Source organism: Pelophylax lessonae (assembly GCF_965119305.1).
Source record: "Pelophylax lessonae genome assembly, chromosome: 1".
Taxonomy (NCBI): Eukaryota; Metazoa; Chordata; class Amphibia; order Anura; family Ranidae; genus Pelophylax; species Pelophylax lessonae.
This window is the reverse complement of record NC_138768.1, coordinates 478,887,884-478,902,104: the sequence shown is the minus strand read 5'-3', so window position 1 is coordinate 478,902,104 and position 14,221 is coordinate 478,887,884.

Genomic DNA, 14,221 nt, shown 5'->3' with positions numbered 1-14,221 from the left:
AAGTGGGCGGATTTCCTCACTCGATCCCTGGCGATCGGGGAAGAGCGGCGGTTATCACCGACTCCCGCTGTGTCTGAATACAGCGGGAGCGCACCGCCGAGAGGGGGCGTTGTCCAGCGACGTAGGTCTACGTCGCTGGACGATAACGAGCCACTTTGCCGCAGTACCAGCTCAGTGAGCGGTCGGCAAGTGGTTAAATCGGTAGCAGATATAAATACATATGTTTTTATTTCCAATGTTTTATTTAGGATAGATTAGTGAGAAATTAGAACAAATACATTTTACTGTTAATTTTCCTTAACGTAAAATTTATTTGCACAGCCAAAACAATTACCCTAAAATATTACCAACAAAATTTTATGAATAAAAGGATATCACATGAGAGAGATTTTTATGTAACATGGCAGAATGGTAAAGCTTACTGAGTAACTGGGAGCATTGGGTACTGATGACTGAGTAACTGGGAGCATTGGGTACTGAGGACTGAGTAACTGGAAGTATTGGGTACTGATGACTGAGTAACTGTTAGTATTGCGTACTGAGGACTGAGTAACTGGTAGTATTGGGTACTGAGGACTGAGTATCTGGGAGCATTGGATACGGAGGACTGTAACTGGGAGCTTTGGGTACCGAGGACTGTGTAACTGGGAGCATTGGGTACTGTGGACTGAGTAGCGAGGAGCATTGTGTACTGAGGAATGATTAACAGAAAACATTGTAAGTACTGAGGACTGAGTAACTGGGTATTGTGTGTACTGAGGGGCTGTGAGTAACTGGAAACATTTTGAGCACTGAGCAGTTGTGAGAGCTGTGAGCACTGAGGGCTGAGAGTAGGGTTATGAGATTAGCCAGCAAGGGGCTGGGGAGATTGGTCGTGAGTTTGGTCATCAAATAGGAGCAAAAGGGATAAGTTCAGGGAGCAGGAATAGAAAAGAGGACCAGGGACACGTGTGTTTAGGGAGCAGGAACAGAGGAGAGGATGCAGGGGGCTATGTGATCAGGGAGCAGAAGGAGAGGACACCGGAAGCAGGGACGGTGCTACCTATAGGCAAGGTAGGCGCTGGTCTAGAGCGCAAATCAGTCAGGGGAAGCGCTCAGTGGTGTTTCTACGGGCAGAGGCTCACTAATTTGTGAGTGCGGTTGCCGCGGATCCCCCTCCTGCTTGCTCTCCCCACTGGCAAGGAAGAACTGTGCTGCCTCCTCCTCCGCACCGCCCCCCCCCCCCAAAGCCGCCGCTGTCAGAAGAGGGCTCTGTTTCCTGACCATCCTCCTTCCATCATCAGCGGGGGGCAGAATGGAGAGGATCAAGGTGGCTGTGTCTTACACTGTGGCAGCGCCGCATGATTACAAAAAGCCAAGTTCTTCTGCTTACCCGGCGGAGAGGCTGTCATACGAAGTCCCGCCTCCTGGACCGGCTCCTACCTATTATAGACAGAACACTGGTGACGTCTATCATAGGAGCCGGTCCAGGAGGTGGGACTTTGTATGACAGCCTCTCCACCGGTTAAGCAGAAGAACTTGGCTTTTTGTAATCATGCGGCGCTCTAATCGCCACTGGTCACTCTGCATTAATGGGGGCACACACACTGGTCACTCTGCATTAATGGGGGCACACACACTGGGCACTCTGCATTAATGGGGGCACACACACTGGTCACTCTGCATTAATGGGGGCACACACACTGGTCACTCTGCATTAATGGGGGGCACACACACTGGTCACTCTGCATTAATGGGGGGGCACGCACACTGGTCACTCTGCATTAATGGGGGGGCACGCACACTGGTCACTCTGCATTAACGGGGGCACGCACACTGGTCACTCTGCATTAACGGGGGCACACACACTGGTCACTCTGCATTAATGGGGGCACACTGGTCACTCTGCATTAATGGGGGCACGCACACTGGTCACTCTGCATTTATGGGGGCACGCACACTGGTCACTCTGCATTTATGGGGGCACGCACACTGGTCACTCTGCATTTATGGGGGCACGCACACTGGTCACTCTGCATTTATGGGGGCACGCACACTGGTCACTCTGCATTTATGGGGGCACGCACACTGGTCACTCTGCATTAATGGGGGCACGCACACTGGTCACTCTGCATTAATGGGGGCACGCACACTGGTCACTCTGCATTAATAGGGACACGCACACTGGTAACTCTGCATTGATGGGGGCACATTGGTCACTCTGCATTGATGGGGGCACTGGTCACTCAGCATTGATGGGAGCACTGGTCACTCAGCATTGATGGGAGCACTGGTCACTCAGCATTGATGGGAGCACTGGTCACTCAGCATTGATGGGAGCACTGGTCACTCAGCATTGATGGGAGCACTGGTCACTCAGCATTGATGGGAGCACTGGTCACTCAGCATTGATGGGAGCACTGGTCACTCAGCATTGATGGGAGCACTGGTCACTCAGCATTGATGGGAGCACTGGTCACTCTGCATTAATGGGAGCACTGGTCACTCTGCATTGGATGGGCACTAGTCACCCCCTCTCTGACATTGCTCCCACCATCTGACACACTGCTCCCCCTCTCTGACACACTACTCCCCCCCCCCCCCTCTGACACACTGCTCCCCACCCTGACACACTACGAGTGATGCAAGTATAGGGGGGAGTATGGGGAATGCATTGAGTGTGCTGCGAGTATAGGGAAATTTTGGAAGTTTTTTTAGTTATGGGGGGGGGGGGGGGCGCAAGCAGCTGGTCTTGCCTTGGGTGGGTGCAGAATAGTCTAGCACTGGCCCTGACCGGAAGTCATGCGAGTCAGGACATTCCAAACAGCTAGAGACTAACCAGGGTTAAGAATAGAAATTAAGAAGAAAGATTAGCAGTAAATTGTGTAAAGTATATTTCCTGTTTTTCTAGAATTATCTCCATTACAATAGTGGGTAGCGAGAGTAGTACTGCGACTCAGTACACATCCATGTGTCATGTACATAAACGTTAAAAAGAATGTGACACTACAAAGTAAAAAAGTACATGAGGAAGGCAGCGCATGAACCACACCGGGATACAATGGATAACAGAGTTAGATGAACATCCAGTATTGAACGGGTTTAACAGTTTATTGGTATTGACAGCCGGAAAACAAAGTACATAAAATGCTTACATCCTCTTGGGCTGGAGTGGACAAGGGCACCTGGAAGCAAGCAACAGGAGTGCGAGGAGGTCAGTCTCCCAGGACCGCTGAACGGTGTGTGCACAAAGCCAGAAACCAGCCAGCGTGAGGATGAAAGGACTCCGCTGTAGTTTTGGAGCAGTGACATCAGCCGGACAGGCGTCTCTTGTGGGAAAACACCAGGAACCAGGGTGGGACACAAGCTATATGGTTGCTATGACTACATGTTTTGCGCCATGCGCTTTATCAAGTCATGGAAAGGAATGGTAATAGGGAAATTTAACCACCTCAATACTGGGCACCTAAACCCCCTTCCTTCCCAGACCAATTTTCAGCTTTTAGCGCTATTGCATTTTGAATGACAATTGCGCGGTCATTCAACACTGTACCTAAACCAAATTTATGTCATTTTCCCCACAAATAGAGCTTTCTTTTGGTGGTGTTTGATCACCGCAAGGTTTTTTCTTTTTTGGTGCACAAATAAAAAAAGACCGAAAAGTTTGAAAAAAAAAAAAAAAAAGTTTTTTTGTTTAGGTTATAAAATTTTGTAAAGAGATACCTTTTTTCCTGAACTGATGAGCACTGATGAGGCCGCACTGACACGCACTGATGAGGAGGCACTGATGGGGTGGCACTGATATGCAGCACTGATGGGCACTGATATGTGGCACTGAGAGGTAGCACTGATATGCACCACTGATGGGCACTGATAGGTGGCACTGTTCGGCGGCACTGATGGGCACTGATAGGCAGCACTGGTGGGCAATAATGGGCACTGGTGGGCGGCACTGATAGATGGCAATAATGGGCACTGATGGGCAGCACTGATAGATGGCAATGGTGGGCAGCACTGATAGGGAGGGCACCACTGGCAGGCTCTCTGAGCCCTGATTGCCATCCCTGGTGGCCATCCCTGGTGTTCATGGGTGGGCATCCCTGGTGGCTCTAGTGGAACCCCCCCCCCCCCCCCCTCAGGGCTGCACTGGTAATCAATGTTCTGATTACCAGCACAGACCCCCCCCCCTGTGATCAGTGAGTAATTAGAAAAACTCACTGATCCCCTGGCTGCAGCACAGATGGTCTTCTTCCCCTCACTGACAGGATCTGTGTGAGGAGAAGAAGAGATCAAAGCCGCTACAACGGCTGTATTTACATTACATGAAATGCTGTGATTGGACACAGCCGTCATGTGATCAGGAGGGCCAATCACAGGGCCCTCCTGCCAAAACTTGTTGCTATGTGTCCGAGGGACACAGGCACATCGAGATTCGGGAACGTCCGATCAGAAGGACGAGACTCCCACCCGGCCGTATATGTACAGTGGCCAGGTGGGAGGTGGTTAAAGATTGGGGAAGGGGCGGGACTGTGATTACAAACCAGGAAAAGGCTTGGTTGCACTTTTAACCTCTTTGTACCCTTATCTCCCTGCTTGATAACATAAAAGTTTAAAATACACACAAATTCTCTCAATTAGCAGCAGAACAACCGCTGGGGAGCCTCACAGGCTTACTTCTATCCCTCCACCCTACAGGCACCCCAGGAGCACCTGGTTTGTGATTAATGCTTTGACTACTTCAAAGTAAAACTGTAAAATAATCCCAATACACTATCAATAAAATGAGCAGTGATAGAAAATAGTAAAATAACTATGTAGCATTGAGTAACTGAGTAGTGTTGAGTAACTGTGTGTGACTGAGGAGTAAGTGTACTGAGAAATTAGAGTAAGGAAGCTAATTAACATCTAATTGGATAGAGTTAAATTTTCCAATCAACGCTAAATTAGTGGGTACGATCCTCGGCGGGTGTGGAGATGCGATTTGGTGCACATCTTGTAGCATGTATGCATTCCTCAAAAATCTGATCGAGGGCAAATACAGCTGCACAAAATGAAAGCTTGCTTCCCTGGAAGCCCTGGTCCTGAATCTAGTGAAGCAACTGGCAACACTGAGAAGAATCTCCATACTAAAGGAGAGTTGGGAACGTACCCAGCAGGGGCCAGCACAGAGGAGGGTGGAGATACAAGGGTGCAGGCACCAGAGCAGATCAGTTAGGTGATATTTAGGTAGAGAGGAAAGAGTTAAGGAGGCCGGTCCTGGGCTGGAACATCCCAATAAATACGCCCTGTTGCAGGATATTGGAGAAACCAGTCAGGGACCAGCATTGCTGTAGAAGAGCGACGCCCCTAGCTGCCAGGGGAAGAACTCCTCCAGTGAGGGCGGGAGCGAGGCTAAGGGTAAGGAAAGACAGATTCTGGTGGTAGGGGACTCAAGGACAGAGAAGGCAATCTGTCACAAAGACTATAACTGTATGTTGTTTACCCGGCGCTTGGGTTTGGCACATCACAGATCTAGTGGACAGATTGGGTGGGGCTAGGGAAGACCCAATTATCATGGTATACATGGATACCAATGACAAAGTTAGAGAAAGATGGAGAGTCCTAAAAAAACAATTTCAGGGACTTAGCAGCTAAATTAAGGAGTAGGACCTTCAAAGTAGTATTCTTATAAATAAATAGTACCTCGAGCCAAGCCAGAGAGGCAGCGGGAGAATAAGGATGTTAACAAGTAGCTGAGGAGCTGGTGTAGAAGGGAGGGGTTTGGGTTCCTGGAGAACAAGGCCGACTTCTCAGTCAGCTACTGGCTCTTTAGTAGGGATGGACTGCACCTAAATGGGGAGGATGCAGCCCTACTGGGAGAAAAGATGGCCAGAAAGTTGGAGGGGATTTTAAACTAGGTGATGGGGGGGGGGGTCCAGGTGTAGAACTAGTCAGCTCTACATCTGGAAGGGTCCAGATGTAGAGCTAGCCAGCGGGCAATATTGGTGGCATTAGCGGTAGGGTGACCAGAAGGTAGGTAAGTGTACAAATCCAAAGTGCAGCCTCATAACATCTAACAAGGATATTAGTAGGCGACCAGACAAAATTTTGAGGTTTGTATAATAATGCTAGAAGTCTGGCTAACAAGATGGGAGAATTGAATGTTAATGTATGTGGAGGATTTCGATTTTGTGGGAATTTCAGAGACTTGGTTAGACAGCTCTCATGATTGGCTGGCAACCATTCAGGGCTATTCCCTTTATTGCAGAGATAGGGAAGGTAAAAAAGGGGGAGAGGTATGCCTGTATATCAAGAACGATGTGTAAGTGAATATGAGGGACGATATCACTAATGGAGCTAGGGGGGAGGTGGAATCCTTATGGGTGGAGCTTCAAAGGAAGGTACTATGGGGAAAGTAATATTGGGCAAATGCTACAGGCCCCCCAACCAGAGGGAGGGGGGGGCGGACTTCCTATCACAGCTTGGAATGGCAGGAAGGATGGGAAATGTCATTATAATGGGGGATTTTAATTATCCAGGTATAGACTGGGCAGAAGGAACCTCATATTCATCTAAGGCTTGCCATTTCCTAAATGTTTTGCAGGATAACTTCATGGGTCAGATGGTGAAAGCACCAACTAGAAACAATGCGTTCATAGACCTGCTGATTACAAATAATAAAGACCTGATCGCGGATGTAGAAATACAGGGCAACTTAGGAAACAGTGACCATAGGGCAATAAGTTTCAGTATAAACCACAGAAATAGGAAACACAAGGGTAATACAAAGACACAGAATTTCATAAGAGCCAACTTCCCTAAACTGCGCTTTTTGATAGATGATAATAAATGGGATAGAGTCCTAGAAATGAAGAACAATGAGGAAAAATGGGAGTGCTTTAACAACTTGTGGAACGCAAGATTTTCTCCCTTAATGAGCAGGCCATTTTTGTGATTAAGCACTGCGTTATTTTACTGCACAATTGCGCGGTCGTGCGACGCTGTATCCAAATAAAATTGATGTCCTTATGTATATATATATATATATATATATATATATATATATATATATATATATATATATATATATATACATATTTTTCACTTTCTGCTGTATAACATTTCCCAAAAAAAAAAAATGTATTTATTAATAAATATTTTTGGTAAAAAAAAATCCCAATAAGCGTATTTTAATTGGTTTGCACAAAATTTATCGAGTTTACAAACTAGGGAAAAGATTTATGTCATTTTTATTTATTTCTTTTTTTTACTAGTAAGGGCGGTGATCAGCGATTTTTTTCGGAACTGCAACATTATGGCGGACTGATAGGACCCCTAACTGACATTTTTGAGGGGGCCAGTGACATTACTACAGTAATCAGTGCTAAAAATATGCACCGTTACTATAATAATGACATTGGCAGAGAAGAGGTTAAACCAGGGGCGATCAAAGGGTTAAATGTGAGCCTAGGGGGTGTTTTCTAACTGTGGGGGGATGGGCTTGTGAAATCAAAACAGAGAACAGTATTCCTAAATAAGAGGAACACAGGAAGTCTGCTTTGATTCCAAAGAGAACAACGGTCTGCTGTGTTTACAACAGCAGACCACTGTTCTCTCTTCATGGGGAGCGATCACGGGTGCCCGGTGGCAACCGCAGCTGCTGGCCCCATGGATCGGCTTCCCCGCTGGCGAGTGGTGCAGCGATTCGCAGGAACTTGCCAACCTGCCACCATTTATAGGCGGCGGCTGGTCGGAAAGTGGTTAAGAAAACACTAAATAAAGGTATTGGCCAGTGCATTCCAACAGGGAATGCATTTAAAAGAGCTAAAATAAACCTTGGGTGGCTAAACACCAACATAAAAATGCATAAAAAAAGGAAGAAAAGGCCTTCAAAAGATACAAGGCTGAAGGGTCATTAGCAGCATTCCAACATTACAAAGAATGCAATAAGAAATGTAAGCGCGCAATCAAGGCAGCTAAGATTTGACCCTCTAGGGATGGGACTATGTAGGCACTTAACAATGGTCAAAGATTAGCATAAAAAAAGGAAAATATTTATTGATACAGAGATTAAAATTTAAAAAAATAATCAAAGGTAGCACAATGCGACCATACATAATGGTGTACCGATCAGACAAAAGAGCTGATGCGTTTAAAAAAAAAAAAATCCTTTTTCAGAAGTGTCAAGCAGATAGCACAAAAGACTATCTGGAACATAAGGAACAACATAAATACAAAGAAAAACGGAATTTTTGTAAAATCTTACCTGTAAAATTCCTTTCTCTGAGTCCTCCGACAGTCGCCGCCCACTTCATATTCATCACCAATGGGGTTATGTCCTTTATTCCGTAGGAGTAGCTAGGCAATAGAATATGTTAGTACAAAGACTTTTAACATATCCCACCCCCAGGGGGTGGTCCCCTCAGTACATAACCCTCCACTTCCTGTATCCAACTCAGTTTCAGTGGAATAGCAGTAGAGAGTACATCAAAACCCCAAAAGAGGGGCGGGGGCGGCGACTGTCGGAGGACTCAGAGAAAGGAATTTTACAGGTAAGATTTTACAAAAATTCCGTTTTCTCTTACGTCCTCCGACAGTCGCCGCCCACTTCATATTCATCACCAATGGGGATGTCCCAAAGCAGTGTAAATATGAGGGGTGGGAAGAACTCAGCCGCGCCCAAGGCAACGCCGTCTCCCCATCAGAGAAAGGAACCTTACCAAAGGAAGGAAACCAGTTGGGCATAAGAACAAAACACTCGCTCAACAGGAGCAAGAAAACCCAGGGAAAAAACAAAAATCCCAAAAAGCCAAAGAACCCGTAACAAGGGCTCTAGGAAACTGCCGCACTAAGAACCTTGCGGCCAAAGGAAGCATCAGCCGATGCCTGAACATCTACTCTGTAGAATATCGTGAAAGTGTGTACAGTCGACAAAGTCGCCGCCTCACACACCTGGGCCACAGAGGCCCCATGACGACAGGCCCAAGACGTACTCAGAGATCTGGTAGAGTGCGCCTTCACAGGTACAGGGGGAACTTTCCCCCTCAAAGCATAGGCCTGATCAATGGTCCGTCAGATCCATTTGGCGATTGTAGAAGCCGACGCCGCCATGCCCTTCCGAGGACCTCCCGGAAGGACAAACAAGGCATCCGACTTGCGAGAAGACTCAGTCGATTTGAGATAGACTCTAATCGCCCGGACAACATCCAAGGAGTGAAGCAACACCTCCGTCGGAAGCTTCGGCTTCGCGCAAAGCGAAGGTTTGACAATGTCCACATTGAGATGAAAGTCCGAAACCCTTTTTGGAAGAAAAGAAGGGTTAGGTCGCAAGACCACCTTGTCCAAATGCACAACCAGACACGGAGACTTGCAGGACAAGGCTGCCAGCCCCGACACTCGACGAGTCGAGGTGATAGCCACCAAAAAGGCGACCTTCTTGGATAACAAAGACAGCGAGATCTCCCTGAACCTTTCAAAAGGAGCACGCTGCAATACTGATAGAACTAGATTCAAGTCCCAAGGGGGAAGAGGGTCCCCTCCTAGGAGGGATCAGATGACGTACCCCCCGCACAAAAGTGCCAACCAAAGAATCAGATGCCACAGGCCGTTGAAAAAGAACGGCCAAAGCAGACACCTGACCCTTGATCGTGGCCAGCGCCAGACGCTGGTCAACACCCGTCTGAAGGAAGGGCAACACCCTAGACACCGAATAAGTGTCAGGAGAGAAACCCCTGGATTCGCACCAGGCAAAATACGCCTTCCAAGTACGGTAATAAACCTTCCCCGAGGAAGACTTCCTCGCATTTATTAAGGTGCGAATGAACTCAGGGGAAAGACCCCTGTTCTTCAGGACCTCGGATTTAACAGCCAGGCCGTCAAGACCAGCGACTGTAAAGCAGGATGGAAGATCCGTCCTTGCGACAGAAGATCTTCTCGAAGAGGCAGACGCCACAGGGCGTTGATTGCCAGATTTTACGAGGTCTGCGTCCCAGGACCGGCGAGGCCAGTCCGGTGCCACAAGAATCACCGTGGTCGGTTCCGCGAAGGAACCTGGACAGCAATTGAATCGGCGGAAACGCATACATCAGTTGGTACTGATGTCACGGGGCAACCAACGCGTCCGACGCGTCTGCCCGAGGATCGCACGTCCTCGCCACGAACCGTGGTACTTTGTAGTTCAGACGAGACGCGAACAGGTCTACCCCCGGAAGACCCCACCTCGCGCACAACATCTGGAAGACAGCCGGGTGGAGGGACCATTCTCCCTGGTCCAGGGTTCGACGGCTCAGATAATCCGCCTGCCAAATTTTCACCCCCGGAATGTGACCTGCCGATATTGCCGGGACATGCGTCTCGGCCCAAGACAGAATCGCGGCCACTTCTCGAGCCGCCCGGGCACTCCTGGTGCCCCCTTGGTGATTGATGTAAGCCACCGCCGTGGCATTGTCCGTCTGCACCCGAACCGGGTAGCCATGAAGATTGTCCGTCCAACGACGAAGACAGAGGAGTATCGCTCGCAGTTCCAGAACGTTGATCGGAAGGGAGGATTCCTCCGTCGACCAAACACCCTGGGTGGACAGAACGCCCAGAACACCACCCCAGCCCGACAGGCTGGCGTCCGTGGTGATCACCGCCCACGAAAGGGGACGAAAATACTTGCCCCCCGATACTGAGGGGGATTGAAGCCACCACAGAAGATCCCTTCTGGTCTGAGAGCTCAATGACATCTGGAGATCCAGAGACTGCGGACGCCCGTCCCACTTGGACAATATCTCCGCTTGGAGATCCAGTGTGTGAAACTGGGCGAAGGGAAATCGCCTCGAAAGCCGAGACCATCAATCCCAGACACCGCATGCACGTCCGAATGGACGAAGATGGAACGTCCCTGAGGGACCTGACTGCCTCCTGAAGAGCTGCGAGTTTTTCTTCCGGCAGGAAGACCTACGCCTGGACAGAGTCCAGAATCATACCCAGGTAAGAAATCCGAACCGATGGGCACAATGTCGACTTTGGAAAATTGATCGTCCAACCAAACTCCTGCAGAGTCTGCAACGTGACGGACAGATCCTTCTCCAGACTCTGGCTGGTCGCAGACCGAACCAGAATATCGTCCAGATACCCCAGAACCGAAATGCCCTGGGCCCTCAACAAAGCCAGAACCGGTGCCAGCACTTTGGTGAACACCCTTGGAGCCGAGGCGAGACCAAAAGGCAACGCCACAAATTGGTAATGATCTTCCGCTATGGCGAATCGAAGGTACCTCTGGTGACCCTCGAAAATCGGGATGTGAAGATACGCATCTTGCAAGTCGATGGAAGCCATGAACTCCCCCGGAACCAGGGCAGCCACCACCGACCGCAGGGATTCCACGCGGAACTTGCGCACCCGCACAAGGCGGTTCAGTGCCTTCAAGTCCAGAATCGGACGCACCTTGCCCTCCTTCCTGGGCATGGTGAGCAGATTGGAATAGAACCCCCGAAATCTGTCCCGATGAGGCACCGGGACCACCACTCCCTGAGCCCTCAGGTACTGCACCGCTAGATGCAGGTCCCCCAAACGCTCCGGGGATAACAGAAGACTTGAGGGAAAAAATCTGCTCTCCGGCCGAGAGAGAAACTCGATCTAGTAGCCAGATCGAACGATTTCCTGTGAAGTGGGTGAGGGCGCCCCTTCAGGCCGCACTGTTGTGGGCCGCAGAACCAGATTGGCCGGACTTTTGCTTACCTGCCCACGGCTTCTTGCGGGAGCCTTGACCCTTGGACGGCTTGTCCCAAAATGTGGCCGAAAGGCACGAAAGGACCCCTGAGGGGGCCGAAAGAAAGCATTCTTTTTTCCAGGAGCCTTCTTAGTCTAGTGGGATTGAGGCAAGAGCGTGCTCTTACCCCCCGTGACCCCTTTAATTAGGGCATCCAGGGATTCGCCAAAAAAGCGAGAACCATCAAAAGGCAGATTGGCCAAGGTCTTACGTGAAGATTGATCCACAGACCAACACTTCAACCAAACCAGGCGGCGAGATAACACCGCCACACTGTGTACACGTGCAGCCAACGGAACCATATCCAGGTCCGCATCACACAAATACATGACACCCTGGTGGATTCGATCCACCATATCCAAAGTCGCCTGGGGGGCAGAATCAGCCACCAGGACACGCCTAAGCACCTGCGTCCAGTTCGCGACCGCCTGGGCCGCCATAAGTGAAGCAATAAAGCTTTCAACATAGAACCCATAATAGAAATCAATGCTCGCCTAGAAAAAGATCCTACCGGGGGGCGTGCCCGGAAGTGACGATGTGAGTGTGGGCTGTGCGCCTTCCCGCTGAACATCTCTCCCGCCAGAACCTGTAGAGACGCCGAGAGTACACCCGAAAGCAGCAGAGCTAAGTGAGCCGTGAGCCGGACGCCGATATCTGAATAGCCCGCACCTCGGGTGAGGAGGGAAAAGCGGCCAGATTACATAGGAGGTCAGAAGCGGAGCTTATCCCGGTCCCGCCGTTCGGAGCGCCGACGGCTCGATCAAGTAAGGGGCTGTATCTCAAACCTCCAGCTAATTGCCTCTATTGCCGAAATTCCCCATCAGCCAGAGCAAATAGAGGCTACGGAGGCAAGAAAGCAAGACCAGCAGGAGGAGAATAGGATACCAGCCTCCCGAGGAACCAGTGCTGCAGATGAGGAGGGGAGAGTACCTGGATGGTGAGCCCCCCTGCTTGGTGTCTGTACAGATTAAAATCTCCAGGAGCGGAGATAGAGGCTGGAGCTGCGGAGGATAGAGGCTTTGAGAGTCGGCCTGGATCAGATACAAGGCAACCCCTGCGGGTTATCCCTTTAAACCAGGTTCCCTCTTACACTGGTATTTTTAAGGGAAAGGATAGTCACCCTATTGGAAGGACAGTTTGGAATGTGGGTGAGATAATATTTTTTTTTTTTTCTCTATCTTATACCCCTTCCCGTATATCTCTATTGTATGCTGGATGGCTATTGACTGTGATATCTATAACGATTAAATTAAGAGACTGAAGAGGAAAAGGGACTGCATTTCTTCTTACTGGTTGTTTGTCCTGTGGCTTTTCCCCGTGGTTATTTGGAATAAAATCTCCCAGGGGAGTTAATAGAAGTCGAGAGAGAATAGGCCATAGAATTAAAAAGAAAGTATGACACTAACTAAAAAAAGAAAAGGAAAGAACAATACGACGAAACCTAAAACAAGTAAACCAGAAGGAGAAATAGACAAATACTTTGCTAATAATCATAAGACGTCAAGAGAAATGGCAAGAAGTGGAAATAGTGCCCTAACAAGCCCAGAGTCAGGAGATGTACCTAGCTCTCTGACTGCCTCCCCTACTTCAGAGAATTACCTTGAAAGTCCAGAGGCAAGACAAAGGGAGAATGATACATCTTGCACTTATGTACAGAGCTTATCTCACAACATGGAGCTAAAAGCTATGCTACAAGCCCTCCCAACTAAATCGGACATAGAACAGATGATCAGCAAAATAGAGGAGGTACATCAGAGAGAAATGCAGGAAATAAAGAAAGACATACAAAATATTACAATAGGCTTAGCGGAGGAAGCAGTAGCCAGAAAAAGTATTGGAGAGAGGGTAACATCACTAGAATCAACAAGAGACATACAAAGAGAGATAGATGAGAAGATACAACTACAATTGGAGGAAATAGAAAACAGAAACAGACGTAATAACTTACGTATACGAGGCATACCTGAAATGGTGGGGAAAGAAAAACTGACAGAAGTAGCAGAGGAAATTTTTAAGCAGATCATGAAGGATAAATATCCGGAACATTTGGAGATAGAAAGAATACACAGAACCCTTGGCCCTAGAAGCAAAGACGAGAGAAGACCGAGAGATGTGATCTGTAGACTATTTCATTATGTGCATAAAGAGGCGATTTTAAGGCTAGTGTGGGATAACCAGGATATAAAAGTGGAAGGAGTACCAGTTAAGATATATGCAGACATTGCCAGAGGTACACTGAGGAGAAGAACTCTTTTGAGACCATTATTAGAATTGGCAAGAAAAGCAGGATGCACATATAGATGGGGGTTCCCATTTTCGGTAACGTTCCGTAGGAATGGACAGTATTTTAACCTTAGAACATACCAAGACAGGATGGCATTCTTTTCGTTTATAGAGACAGACCCTATTCAAATAGTAAATTGGCTGAATCGACTGCCTAATGAGAACCCGCCAGTATACCATCAACAACGGGAGAAAAGACCAGAGACCCTATCGAGAGAAGAGAGG